The 14,082-nt window shown below is 37.9% G+C and overlaps 1 long non-coding RNA gene across 2 annotated transcripts in view; it reads right to left on the minus strand.

Annotated features, from left to right (window-relative positions):
• The window catches only part of LOC148217094 (uncharacterized), a 116,715-nt gene that overhangs the window by 27,621 nt on the left and 75,012 nt on the right, over nucleotides 1-14,082 (minus strand). Inside the window, exon 6 of one of the 2 annotated variants that reach the window (XR_015796331.1) lies at nucleotides 9,978-10,077. The exons of the other annotated variant lie outside the window; for it this stretch is intronic. This is a non-coding gene — a long non-coding RNA (uncharacterized LOC148217094). Of the gene's footprint in view, nucleotides 1-9,977; nucleotides 10,078-14,082 lie in introns of those variants that run through there. 2 annotated transcript variants of the gene reach the window in all.

Consider the following 14,082-nt stretch of genomic DNA (forward strand, 5'->3'; position numbering starts at 1 on the left):
ATTCCTAATGCGCTGAATTCATGTTAAAGAAACAGATTAGGAAAACTGGCTAGAATCATATTTTCTATTATTGGGGAATAAGACCACTAGATATATTTCTAATACTGTATATACTGCCAGAATTCTAATCTGGGAAGAAATCTGAGAGGCAAAGGGCAAAAATCCTGGACATCCTTAGAGAATAGTGACAAAGTTTAAGTCTCTCCAAATGACCTTTTAGCAGAATTGATGTTTCTTTTCTCTAAGTGCTCCGTTTGGTTTTATTTGAACTCTATTCACTCTAGCTAACATGCCCTAACTTTAAGATTCATAAATGGTTACTTATTTTAAGTGATGGTAAACCTCCCAATCACTCAAAAAAAGTAGCACTTTGGCAACTTTTGATGGCATGTATGCTTTCATCCCCTCTGGGAAAGTGATTTCTGACAACACATTGGGGACTCTGAGAAGTGATGAAAGTGGGCCCACGTAGGCCACAAAGGTGTCACACTTTAAACTCAAGTGAGGAAGAGAAGGTGGAAGCTGACTGCCTTGTTGAGCAAAAGGTCCTGTCACTCAGCTGACAGAACAGGGCTGATGACCTTTCTAAAGGGACAACCTAGTTGGAGGTGAGACACCAAGAGGGTGGTTGATGACAGGGATAGGAAGTAGAGATATTTCTGGCAAGTGAGACCTTTGGCAAAGGCTGCTCTTGTTATCTAGGGAACAAGACTGTTCTCAAAGCATACTGCTAAGCCATCTTTAGCACAAATGGCAGAGACCAGAGTTGCAGGATAAAACATGTATTAAAATTGCATGATAAGAGGACCAGGGAAGACTCTGGGCTGAGGAGTTTGTATGAAGCTTTCTAAAAAGAAAATGGCAAGTCACCTGCACTCAACTACTGCTTTTCCTTCTACTATTTATGCACTACATAGTTATGGCTCATAGCATCTACACACTGTGGGGCTGATTTACCTGAGAACAACATAATATGGATGTATAGGATGAAGAAGTATTTCAGGGCGAGTGTTGCTGTACGTTTGGCACCTTCTTACCTGCAGTGCATATTTTCCTGGGATTCACAGCTATCATGTAAGCCCAGAAAAGATCGTTTAAGGCACTGCTAACAGATGCAAACTGTGTCCCCATGCGCCTTTCAAAGTGCATTTTTGCTTCATATTCAAAGCACTGCACATCCCTACTACATCCCACAAGGCAAGTTCACATGCGGTGGATATGACATAGCTAATGTTTCAGTATTGGGTTGGACAGATATAGGCCATTTGCTATTAAGATTCAGCAAACATTGTTACATGTGAAATGTGAAATGTGAAATGAAGGTTTCCCTTAAGTGGCTAGCTTAGGCCGAATTATTATTGGATCTGGTTGCGTTAAAAGCTGTGATTCTGCAATAGTTACAAGAAATTAGTATATTAGGACAAAGTCCAAACCAGGCCTGGGGGCAGGTAGGGGAGGCTGGATTTTGTCTGAGAAGAAGAAATAGGCATTCTATTTGAACAAGGCTGCTTGTAAACCCCTAATAGCACAAGACTTCTTGAGGATCAGACCAAGGACCATCTAGTCCAGCATTCTGTGTCACCCAGTAGCCAGCCAGGCACTCTTGGGAAGTTCACAAACAGAGAAGGGGGGCAATTGGGGGCATCAGCAAGACAGATCAAAAAAGTCAAGATGGTGACCATATGATGGAAGCCCCACCCTTTTTTAATGTGTGTGTTGTGCAGTAGCAATCTTTCACTGTTATTCCCAGCACTATTTAAGATATGCTGCCTTGGGCCAGCCAAGGAGATTGAGAGATTGTAGGATCAGACAATATTGATATAAAATGGGTATATTTATACTCCGGGATTGAAAATGGCAAGTAGTCGTGATGAAGGAAGTAGAAAAGGAGGGAACAGTACAGTGGTACCTCTAGTTACGAACTTAATCTGTTCCATGACTCTGGTTGCAACTCGAGTTGGTCTCAAGTCGAGGTAAAGTTTCCCATAAGGTTCAATGTAAATACGGTTAATCCGTTCCACCCTCCGAATTTGGTCGTACCACGAGGTAAATTTCCCCCATAAGGTTCAATGTAAATACGGTTAAACAGTTCTGAAACATATGCATTTTATTTTTAAACCTCAAAAACCTTCCAAACGCCACAAAAACGTTCCAAATGCCACAAAACACACTACAAGCCTCACCGAACGTCTCCTTGCTACTGTGATCTCGCCCACAGGAAGCTGCGACCGTGTGGCAGCAGGGAAAATGGCCGCGGATCCAGTTCGTAAGTAGAGGCAGAGTTTGCAAGTAGAGGTAAATTTTTGGGGCCGGAGCTGGTCGTATCTTGAAAAATTCGTAAGGAGGGGCATTCGTAACTAGAGGTACCACTGTATTGTGTTTTACAGCTCTACAAAACTGTAGTGGAGCTCTTTTTCAGCTCACGGTGGGATGCAGAAGAGCAATTTATAAAAGTTTTCAACTGAGCAGTAAAAAAAGAATCCTCAAACTGTTTTTCTGTTTTTCTTTCCTTATTAACAAACTATCTCTATACCAGCCTTTCAGAACTTGTAGAGGTTACCCAGAGACCATCTTACATCCTCCATGGGTTTTATGTACATTCCTCCTAAACACAAGAGAAGGGGTCAATTTCTTTTGCTCAAACTTTAAAGACTCCCTTGCACAAGATGCTCTACATCTACCCTTCTGAAAATGTTTGGATTACTTACCCAGAGGCACCTCCACAAATTCTTCCAGGGCTATTAAAAATAGGGAATCCATTTCTATAATAAAAAGGCCCTTTTAAAATATTCCCATTGCACAAATCTCTCTCTACCAATCTGTCTAAAATTAAATAGACTTCCTCCTTGAAAAGGATCAACTCTGCCTGCCTTTTTTATTAAAGTTCCCAAGATTGAAGTTTAAGATGGTAAGCCACTTAGTATAGAACCTATACTTCATTTGCTTGGTGACAGCTTCCGTACCTTCAAAGCATCATACAATTAACCAAGTTAATTTCTCCATATTAATCTGTATGAGAGACATACACAGCCTTGGAGTTTGAAGCTACAGTATATGAAGCAGGTCATACCTGGTTCACTTTCCTAAAATGGAATTCAGTTTCTTGACTTGCCTTTCTTCCTAGAACTGCTTTGAACATTTTCAAATATCGCTATACAAGCCAGAGGAGAGGAAACTTAGCTACAATTCTCAACAACCCCAGCCTGCATGACTGAAGCTGAGGGATGTGAGGAGTTCTAATACAGCTACTGTTGGAAGGGCTCAGCTTCTACCCTGATATAAAAATGTAGGGTGATCAGATAAATCTAGATAGCTTGCAACATGTAGGTAGAGCAAGCAGGCACAGAATCAGTCAAAGAAATAGTGTGAACAAAAAAATATTTGCAATATTTTATACTCTCAAGAGAGATGAAACATCTATCCAAGCACTCTCTTGATTAAACTGTGACTGCCAATTTTCCCCTACCTCAGAGCAATCAGTGAAACTGGGTATCACAGTCCTTTGGATGAGATTTTAGGGGGTACAGGGACCACAGGTAAGGGAAGGAGGAATTCATGAAAATGTTCTCTCATTCCCATTGACCAAAGGTTCTTCGAATAGACCTCTACTCTCTGGATCCAACTGAATGCAATTGTTATCTTAAAAATCATTTTCTGAAGGGAAAATGGAAGTGTTTCATTTATTTTTAGGCTGTTCATTGTTTAAAATCATTGCCAAAGTTGAAAAAAAATCAAGACTAGATTTTGCTTTCTATATTCATACTGTATCCCATTAGTATTTGTTTATATTGTGCATATGTGCAAGTGTGCATAAGAAACCTCAATTTAATGGACCAGCTGGGGGAAAGTGTGTCCATTAAAAGCAAATGTCCATTAAATGTGAATTACAGAATTTATATTATATAAATCACACAATTTACATAATGTAAATTATGTGCATAATTTACATAATATAAATCACACATATACTTTACATTATGTAGATTACACATATAATTCACATAATTATTATGTGAGTATATAAATTATGTGAATTGTTCAGACTGACTTGTAAAACAACAGAATAACAGAATCAGTTATTTAGGAGTAAAATCCAAAGGTGAATTATACTCATTTCATCTGAAGTCTGCAAATATGCTGAATGGGGTCTGTAAAAGCAAGGTGTGTGTGTGTGTGTGTGTGTATGCATGTCTTTCTGGTGTTTTGCATGTGGGATCAGATGGTTTGTCTCTATATAAATTTATATTGCTCCTGATATCATTTCAAAGTTTATTAGCAGTTTATCAACATTCAGGTATCTGCACCATTGAATGATAATAATTCACTGCTGTCACTGTCAAGTAAAATAGATTCAGAACTGCAGAACAGAACAAGGGAAAAAAAGGCAATCTTCTTTGTTTAATGCAGAGAAAGGGTTCTGACTTTTAAGTGATGCCATTTACAGCTGTGTCAAATACCAGTTTCCTTGTATTGCTTTGTAAAAGATATGGGAAACTTTAATGCTGCAGTTCTGTGCACATTTTCTTTATAAGAATGGCCCATGAGTGACTCACATACAGAATATTATCTATAAACTCCTTCATCCTTTAAACAATTCAGCACTGCAATCTATTCCCTAGGACTCATCATCTCCTTCTTGGGAGTAAGTCTCATAAAATCAGCAGAGCTTACTTCACAGACTGGATGGCATATTAGCAGCATGAACAAATCCTGTGAGCTGGAATCTCAGTTGGTTTAATATTTAAAACTAAACTTAGCATTAGTATCATTCATATATGGATAAGTGCAGTTGCACTATATTAGAGCTGGGGAATCATCCTCTAATTCTTATATGTGATGCTGTGATTATATGATAGCTAATCCTAAATGGAATTAGGATAAGCATATCACTAATACATTATGAAAAGGATAAACAATGGATAGGCTATATATTCCTCCATTTATAAGGCTGAAAACTGGTCAGCCGAGAACCAGTGATGCTTAGGCCAGATGTTACCATCATATAAACGTTGAATCAATGTCTCTAACTTTCAAGGCCAAGAAGAGAATGCCCCAAATTTCTATTGACTCAAAAAGGAAAGGCCTGCAATTTAAAACCTGGAACGACCAAATATATGGGGCCTGATTTCTATCTTTTGCAATAGATAGATCTTCTATGCATTTATTACTCCATTCTCATATGTAGTAAAGCAATTTATCTAGCCATATCATGGCTGTGATTTTCTACTATAAACAAATTCCTGGATATGGGACTGAGTATCTGGAGAACTGATGTCAGTCTTCTCTCAGTCTAACTGAAAACAGTTAATACAAAGGAACAATGGTCAGTCACAGCTTAGTAACTTCCCAATTGGATTACTGCAATGCTTTGTACATGGGTCTGCCTTTGAAGACCATCCAGAAGTTTAAATTGGTCCAGAATGCAGTTACACAGGTAATGATGGGTGTTCCTCATTATGCCCAGGTAACACATCTATTCTGCAAGCTGCACTGGCTCCTTATAGGCTTCTAGGTACAATTCAAGATGCTGGTTATTCCTTATAAAGCCATGCATGGCATAGGACTGGGTTATCTGTGGAAGGGTATCTGGCCATCCTATATGTTCCAACAGATTCCTTCTTCACACCCCAGGTTCCTTCTCTAATACATCGTGAGGCCCAGGAGGTTTGCATCCTTGGTGGCTGTCCCTGCCTTTTGGAACAATCTCCACTACCCCCTGATATACGCTTGGCTCCAGCCCTGCAGTCCTTTGAATAAGCAGTTAAATCCTTGGGTCAGGATGAGTAGAGTTCCCAACTATTGAGATGTATTTTATTCTCAACTGTCCTTTAGTTGTTTTAGCTTGCTCTGGTGGTATGTGTTGGTTTCTTCTGCATTTTTGTTTGATTTTGTACACTGCTTAGAGACATGTTGTTTAAACTGGGTGGCCATATAAATGTTCTAAATAGATAAATAAACAAATAAGAATCTAAGAATCCTGATTAATAGTATTTATTAAAAGAATTCTGATTGTAACCTTTACCTTTTAATAAATAAATGTGTGTGTGTGTGTGTGTGTGTGTGTGTGAGCATGCACACATCCTCAAATCAGTCTTGATTCCTGGTGACTGCCTGGACAAGTCCCTGCATCTTTTTTGGCAAGATTTCAAAAGTGGTTACCATTGCCTCCTCCCTAGGGCTGAGAGAGAGTGACTGGCCCAAGGTCACCCAGCTGGCTTTGTCCCTAAGGGGGGACTAGAACTGATGGTCTTCTGATTTCTAGCCTGGTGCCTTCACCACTATGCCAAAGTGGCTCTTTAATAAATATTGTTAAGTAAGTAAGTACTCTCCTTCCAAAGGAAATATCTATTTTACATCTATTTCTTCCCATTTTTTTTCTGATGCAGTAGGGAGGAGGCTTGTCACTTATGAATCTGGAGCTGTCTGAATATGCTAAATTCTTTTTATTAGCGTGTGAAGTAACTCTCCCACTTGAGACTTATTGCCGTGCCAGGTGTAAAGTCTGACACAACAATATCAGAGCTATAAGTGGCATGATTAGGCAAACTGCAGGGTCCTCACTGCAGGTGAAGCCTGAAAAGATGACTCAATCTACCAGTTGCTGGTAAAAATGAACCAAGCCACATTTTGAACCACTAGCTGAATTCACCAGATAAACCCAGTATGAAAAGGACTACCTTATACGTGACATATATTTCTGTCACATAAACACTAAACATACAGTACATAGCCTAACCCACCATAAGAATCTAACACATTACTGAATTTTTAGTTCTTTATAAACAGTGAAATGCCAAAGGACCAAACAGATATAGGAAAGGGGAAGAATGTCTGTCAAAAATTCACTTTGTGCTCAGTCATTTTCCCTTGAATAATCCTTTTATTTAAAAAAAAAAATCCATTGCCAAATGGCTGGGAATGATAGGACAAGTTGTCCAACATAGTTACAAGACACCAGATTAGGAAAGACTATGTTATAGTAATTGACTGCAACTTGAATAATGCTTTGCATGTAAACTGCCCTTCCCTACAAAACTCATGTTATTTCACTGATTGGCAATAATAATTTAACCTTGACAGTCTCCAATTAAGATGATTTCACATCATTTTGGCAGCCCCTGCCATTAAGGACTGTCGTTCTTTTAAAGATTTTCTTTTCTTTTTGTATAAATATAATAATATGCTGGGCTGTAACTTACCATAAACCTATTAATTTTCTTCAGTTGGAACAGAGCAAGAATAATTGGTCCCTGTCCTTTTGCAACACCCCATGGCATATTTAGTTATGAATTCTCTCTCCCTGTGGCATTATTTTTTTCCTAGATTATTTCTCATGTGCCTTGTTTTCTAAATGTTTAATCATTCTTATTCTCTGAACTCTTCCCAATTTGCTTGCCGTTTTTCAGATCTGTTGTCTAAACTAGAACACTAGAATACAGCCAAGTTTTAAAAAGCTCATCGCATTAAGATAAATAGATTTGTTTTAGATTTATTGTGCTAAATACAATATAATGAATTATAACTTCCATGTTTTCTTGCTCAGTTACAGTACATCATCCATAGAATTCTCAATTCTTTCATGATTCAGCAGTATATTTTAAACGTTTCTTTTTATGTTCTCCTGTGCATTAGTAATCCAAAATAACAACAGCAACAGCTACAATGATTATTCTGTCCTTTGTTCAGTTGAGTTTCACAGCTAGATTTTTTTTTTAAATGTGAGCTCAACCATTTTTCCTTGATATTTTTAAAAATCCCAACAGCAATTTGAGGAGTCTTAGACATAATTTGTCCACTTGATAGGATGAATCCGTATACCTATAGCCTATTTCCATATTATATCTATGACTATAAGTAAATGTATATCCTACACCTGAACATTTGTCTGTTATATTTACTTTCCCACTGTTTTTGTTTTGCATCTAGTCTAACTGAGAATCGTTGAACCCAAAAATTTGCAACATGACCTTGATTATCTTGGTTGGCCTAATAAACTCTTGATCTAATATGGATTTTTGGATTTCTTTTTTCCCTCAACGAAAACCTTGGCAGTTTTGCTCTTTTGTGTATTGTTATAAGTTACAGGTGGCAAAGAGAATTACCTTACCTAGGTGGAAAGAAATCTGTACTCCTGATGTTCAAGAGTGGATTCAAGTGATGTGCTCTCTATCAATTTTTGAAATGTTTTTATAGTGTAAAAATGAGAAGTGGGAGCAGCATGTTTCTATATGACCTAGATGTAATATGTTAAAGGACTGAGGCAGTACTACATAAATATTATATGAATCTTTTTTGTTATATTTTTATCAATAAAAAGGGTTTTTTGAAGAAAAAAACAAGGTAGAGGTCCATAATATTAGGCTGAATTAAACATTATTTTGTTTTTGTTTTAGAGATACTTCATCCAGATCCTGTGTAGATCCACATCTGATGGGTGTACCATTTTGTCCCACAAATCACTTTTGCAAGGAATATCTCATTCTTTCGCGATGTAATTCACCTATAATAAAGAAGGGCCTTTTAATTAGGAAATAAAGAATACAATGTTTCTTGTACATTTTCTTCTCCAGGAAAGAACCTAAAGAATCTAGTTCTGGCCTTCTGAATTTCAGCTGCTCTACTTACATCATCCAACACTGTTAGCACAGCTCCATTAATTCATTCATTAAATGGAAAAGGAGGCTCTCCTGCCCCCCTCCCCAATTCTAATAGTTACTTTTTATTTTAAAAAGGAGCAGTTACTCCAGTACTATAATATACTAAAATTCTGAAAAAAGATATATTTACAAAGGAAAAGAAATCAAACTACTATTTGTTAAAATGTGCAGATCGTGGGCAAGGGGATACAGAAAACAATCTCTGTGTGTGTGTTACTTTCTTGGTTGTAGAGCTGTGAAATAACTTGAAATCTATTGGTGACCTGTGTCTTTGCCATTCAGGAATATGGGTCTATTGTTTCTTATTATGACTGTACCAAAACAGATTTTCATCTTGTTGCTTGGCTTTGTGTGTAACTGTTTTTCTTTAGTCAATAGGCAGAGTTATAATGGGGGAACAGAACAAGGTAATGACTGGGGCATGGGGAAGATTAATCCTTTCTCTCTACTGGTTCATCCTCACCTCATCACATTGCCTGATATTTGCAGTGAGGTTGGGGGAGAAGGGTCTTTGCTGATATGCCATGTGAACAGGAGAAGTTGAAAATAATCTCCTTTTTTGGAAAATGGTGGTTCTTGCATTTTCCAAGGAAGACACAATATTTATAGTCATGGAAAAGCATGTATGAGATTGTTGAGCAACCTTGGCTAACCCTGTGTGCTGTGCAACTATTCATAGTTCCCCCAGTGGGTTTTCAGCCAGTGATTCTGAAAAGAAGCTCTACATACTGTATGTCATCATCCACGTGTGAAGAGCTCTCCATGTAAAACTAGAACCTGGACTAATCAACCTACCTCATTGTTTGCTGCACAGTCCCATACTTGGCTCAACCTACTTTTAAGTCATGAAGGGATTCATGTGAATCTCATCTCTGTTTTTAATAGGCAATATGCAGTAGCAGTAGTCACACCAGAAATAAAGTGATGGGCAAATCATTTCCATAGCATACATAGTTGTGGGAGTTGACCAAATTCTGAGGGTCACATTCATGGTGGCTATAGCCATGCAATGCAGTCAGCTTCCTGTAGCAAAGCAGAGGCTGTCTGTGAAAACACTTGGAAATAATACGTATGCATTCTTATGTTCTCTAATGGAGGAAAGGTTTGACATTAAAGCATCAGTTCAATCTTCTTTAACTTGGGGGTCTCCAGATGAGTTAAATGGTCATCTCCATGCTTCTAGCCAACCAAGCCTTTGGGGTAGCTCACTGGGAATGGTGAAAGTCATAGTTTAACTCATTTAGAGTGTATCAGGTTGAGGAACTGAAGGAAATAATTAAAAGCTGCAAGTATGGTACTTTTCTAAGATCTCTCTCCTTAACTTGCCTGTTTCAGAAGATGTTTGTATATCTTGAAAATGCAAATAGTACTTCCATTATTAGAGAGACACACAAGAGATCATCTTGCTATTGTAAGGTTTCTGAAAGAAGGCAAGCAAAAAAATCAAGATGGTGGCCATTCAAAGCTTCACCCCTTTTTGACATGCATCACTGCGGACATCCCTGAGGGCTGGATATTGACATCGGATCTCTATTATCTCAGCTGTGTTTTGTGAAGATGTCTGTTCTGTCCCAGCTATCTCTAAATGGCAATGGATAAAATGTGAATATTTTCATGGTCCACTCACTTATTTCAAAACTCTTGGGAATTCTCCACTAGCCATTTACTGGAGATTTGTTTTCAGCCACTTTTAACTTTCCTCTATTGATTTCTTTTCATACAGCTGCTATACCTGAAATCAAGCTTTTAGCAAGCATCTCTTTCAAAGTTGTAAAGGTAACTGAAAAAGAGAAAGATTTTCCAGTTTCCTTTTTTTTTTAATTGACTATGTTAATATGATAACTACCTTTCTAAGGTCCCATTCTATGGCATGTTTCATGAGCCAAAGGACATTAGGAGGTTAAAAATGAAAACATATTGACTTAACTGATACATTTCAAGTTAAAAAACTGAAAGCAGTCATGTTCAAAACTCTGGGCCTGCTGACAATAATCCTGTGCATTAGGAAGCACATCCCCAACACCCCTCCCCCAACACTCTCTGTCTCTTTCAGTCTCAAAGCAGCCATAGGGAAATATTTGGGCACAGACTCCTACCCCCAGCCATATGTTTTTAAATATGGAGGAATAACATACAAACTGAATAATACATGTTCATGTGACTTGTATGGGAAATTGCTGAATCATGATGTTTAATTAACTCATAGGTCACTTTTCATCCCTGAAGCTATCCAGTGCAGCTAATAATAAAAAGTTGCATCAGTAAAAATTCACAGCTTATTTAAACATTATTTTTTTTAAAAAAATGTTAAATATATAGCAATTTAAATAGGATAAAATCCACAATTAATGATGATGATGATGATGATGATGATGATGATGATGATAATAATAATAATAATAATGCATCATATCAATTTACATTGAAATATCCAGGCTGAATATAGAATAGGTACAAAGCACAAATGGATGAAAATAAAACAGAGACTGGTAACATGATCCAATTCTCACTGTGAAATGCTAGTTTAGCTCTGTTTAAGAAAGCAAAACACTATGGCTTAAATGGAATCCGAGAAATCTTCTCACAGGCTAGATGGCTCTAGGACAGGCATGTGACTGTTATTTGAAGAACTGCCAAAGGACAATTCCGTATTTGTTAGCTTTTTTCTTTCTGAAGAGCTGTCTGGCCCAAAGTCAGCTTAAAAGAAAAGATCCATAAGAAAGGAGAAGGAGGCCTTAAAATTGTGCATCAGCAGGAAGAAGCACATGTCACTTCGTCACAGATTTTTTCCACCATAGTATGCGCGCATCTATCTCTATCTCTATCTCTATCTCTTCTTCTCTCCTCCAAAGGTATGTAACAAAAGAAACAGCAAAATGTTGGGAAACAATAGTAATTACATGTCCACTTCTTCTAGTATTCCATGGATATTTTTGTTGCCTTGGCTAACACACAGTTCTGTATAAACAGTAGCTCTATACATTATCCTCCCAGCAATTTCTAGAGGGAAAAATTGAAATTTAATTGAGTAGACCTGATAGACATTTATGGAGGTTTGATTTGGAAATTCAATTAGAAAGTGATTTAATCAAACATTTGATACAATCAACTTTGTGAATTGGATTGTCAAATTAGGATTGAGTCACTGGATCAATTGAATTACTGAATCAAATTAGTTGCCTCTAAACCCATCTGCTAATTGAATGGCCTTTTGCACATGAACAGAAAGCCTTTTTCAAAATTAAGCTGACTACCTGAATTACAAATCAAATGGAGATCTGATTCATTCTGAATTCAGATCAGTAATATAACAAAATGGGGGATTGGAGACCTTTGAGTAGTCTGATAAACTATAAATACTGCCAAAGTAGAACTATGATGTAGAGAGAATGGGTACCAGATGTAATTTCTATTTTTTAAAAACCGTCTTTTTTTCTAGAGATGTCCAGATTGGCTTTTCTTCAATTTGGATTGTTAATTCATTTGGTCAGAGTGAGTCTATCCAATCTGGAAAAGCAACTTGGGAAAAAAACCTTTCTGTTCATTCATAAGATACTATCAAAACACTGTATCAGTTCAGAAACAATCAACTGGATGAAAGTGATTTCAACTAAATTGACTGATTTGGAAAATTGATTTGATTTAGCTAGCTGAATTTTCTCACATCAGCCATATAAGTGATCAATCTGTTATTCTACAGCACACAGAGAGGGTTTTCTAGACAAATAAAGGGAGAAAAAGTGGTTATCCCTTGTGTCAGATCTTTTAAAAACAACTAAAAGAAAAAAAATGTCTGTTAAATATGGAAAAAATATGATGGTATTTTCAGGGCAGGTATTAGAGTTTCCCCACCAGAAGTGTCTGATATGAGTGACAGTTTCCCTGTGAAGAATGAAGCAGAAGCCTTCACTTTATGAAAAGTTAAAAATTCAATTTGCTTACTTCCCAAGAAAATATAGTTGAATATGAAGAAATGTAAAATAGGGAATGATGCCTTGGGTCAAAATATTTTTTTAAGGATCTTAGGAAAGTGAATCTGCTGACTACTATCCGCTTCAGTGTCATCCTCAATATTATTCTGTCTCAGTATTAGTCTGCAGCAGATCCAGAGCTTCAGAAAAGGGCCTTTCTCAGCCCTGCCTGGGTAGGCCATGAACTGAATCATAAAAGTTTTGCATGTAAGCCATTTCCTTCTATTGCCTTTCCTGATAAAACCTGGAAAAAATGACTTGGGCCATCATATCTGAGAACTTACTTTTCTCACATGGTCTAACTGCTTAACCAAAAGAGTGTTTGGGTGTAGAGGTAAAGGCACCAGGCCAAATACTGGGTGACGTGAGTTCTAGTCCGGCCTAGGCACAAAGCCAGCTGGGTGACCTTGGACCAGTTACTCTCTTTCAGCCCTAGGAAGGAGGCAAGGGCAAACCACTTCTGAAATCTTGCCAAGAAAACTGCAGGGACTAGTCCAGGCAACACTGATTTGAAGGCGTGCATGCATGCACACAGTCACTCTTTTTAAACTTAACTATATGTTGTATGAAGAAGCACTTTCTTTTATCAGTCCTGAATATCCCCCATTTAGAGTCAGTGGATGACCCCAACATGCCACATTGGGGAGAAGGGACTTCTATCTGTTCACATTTCCCATGTTGTGCATGATTTTGTACATCACTATTATGAATTCCCTTACCTACCTTACTCTAAAATCAAAAACCCCAAATATTGTATTCTTTTCTAGCTCCCTAATTATTTGGACTGTCTTTTTTAGCCATACGAAAAACCTTTCCCCACCCATTGGGGAGTTGAAATGCTACCCACCCATCCTTGAGTCATTGGGAGAAAACAAGATGAGCATGGAATTTGCTGTCCTTGTTGCCAACCTATCCTAACTTCCTTTCAAGGCAATGGCTGGAAAGCCTAGCAGATTTTTATACCCTGAAGCTTCCCTTGGACACTGTTGGAATAAGTGGGGAAATACTAATTTCACAGTGATACATCTAAGGAAAAATTAGGTTTGTTTCACTCATGGGCTGGGAATGAGATGAAGGCAATGTCAGGGGGACATGGCAGAAAGAAATCATGCTACCAGGGCATGTTTGTACTCTAGTTAGGTTCCAATGGGGAACTGTCCTGTCTGAGAATTCTCCCAACATATCTGGAGCATTGTAGCTCTCTAATGTCCTGAGTCCAGCCAGCTATATTTCTCTGTAGGCAGCTCTTCCCCCACTGTTGATGGCTAAGCTTACCATATTTATCGGCATATAACGCGCACTTTTTTCCCTTAAATTTGGGGCTGAAATCCTAGCTGCATGTAATACGCTGATATGCATGTTATACGCCGATGTATAAGCCCCTATATAAGGCCTGCCTTCTCACCTCAAGTGGCGGGGCTTGGAGATTGGAGCCTTCATGTGAGCCAGGGCTG

The sequence above is a fragment of the Python bivittatus genome, unplaced genomic scaffold (genome assembly GCF_059951505.1).
Source record: "Python bivittatus isolate LINGU-HERP-01145 unplaced genomic scaffold, Pbiv_v1 ctg000020_np1212, whole genome shotgun sequence".
NCBI lineage: Eukaryota > Metazoa > Chordata > Lepidosauria > Squamata > Pythonidae > Python > Python bivittatus.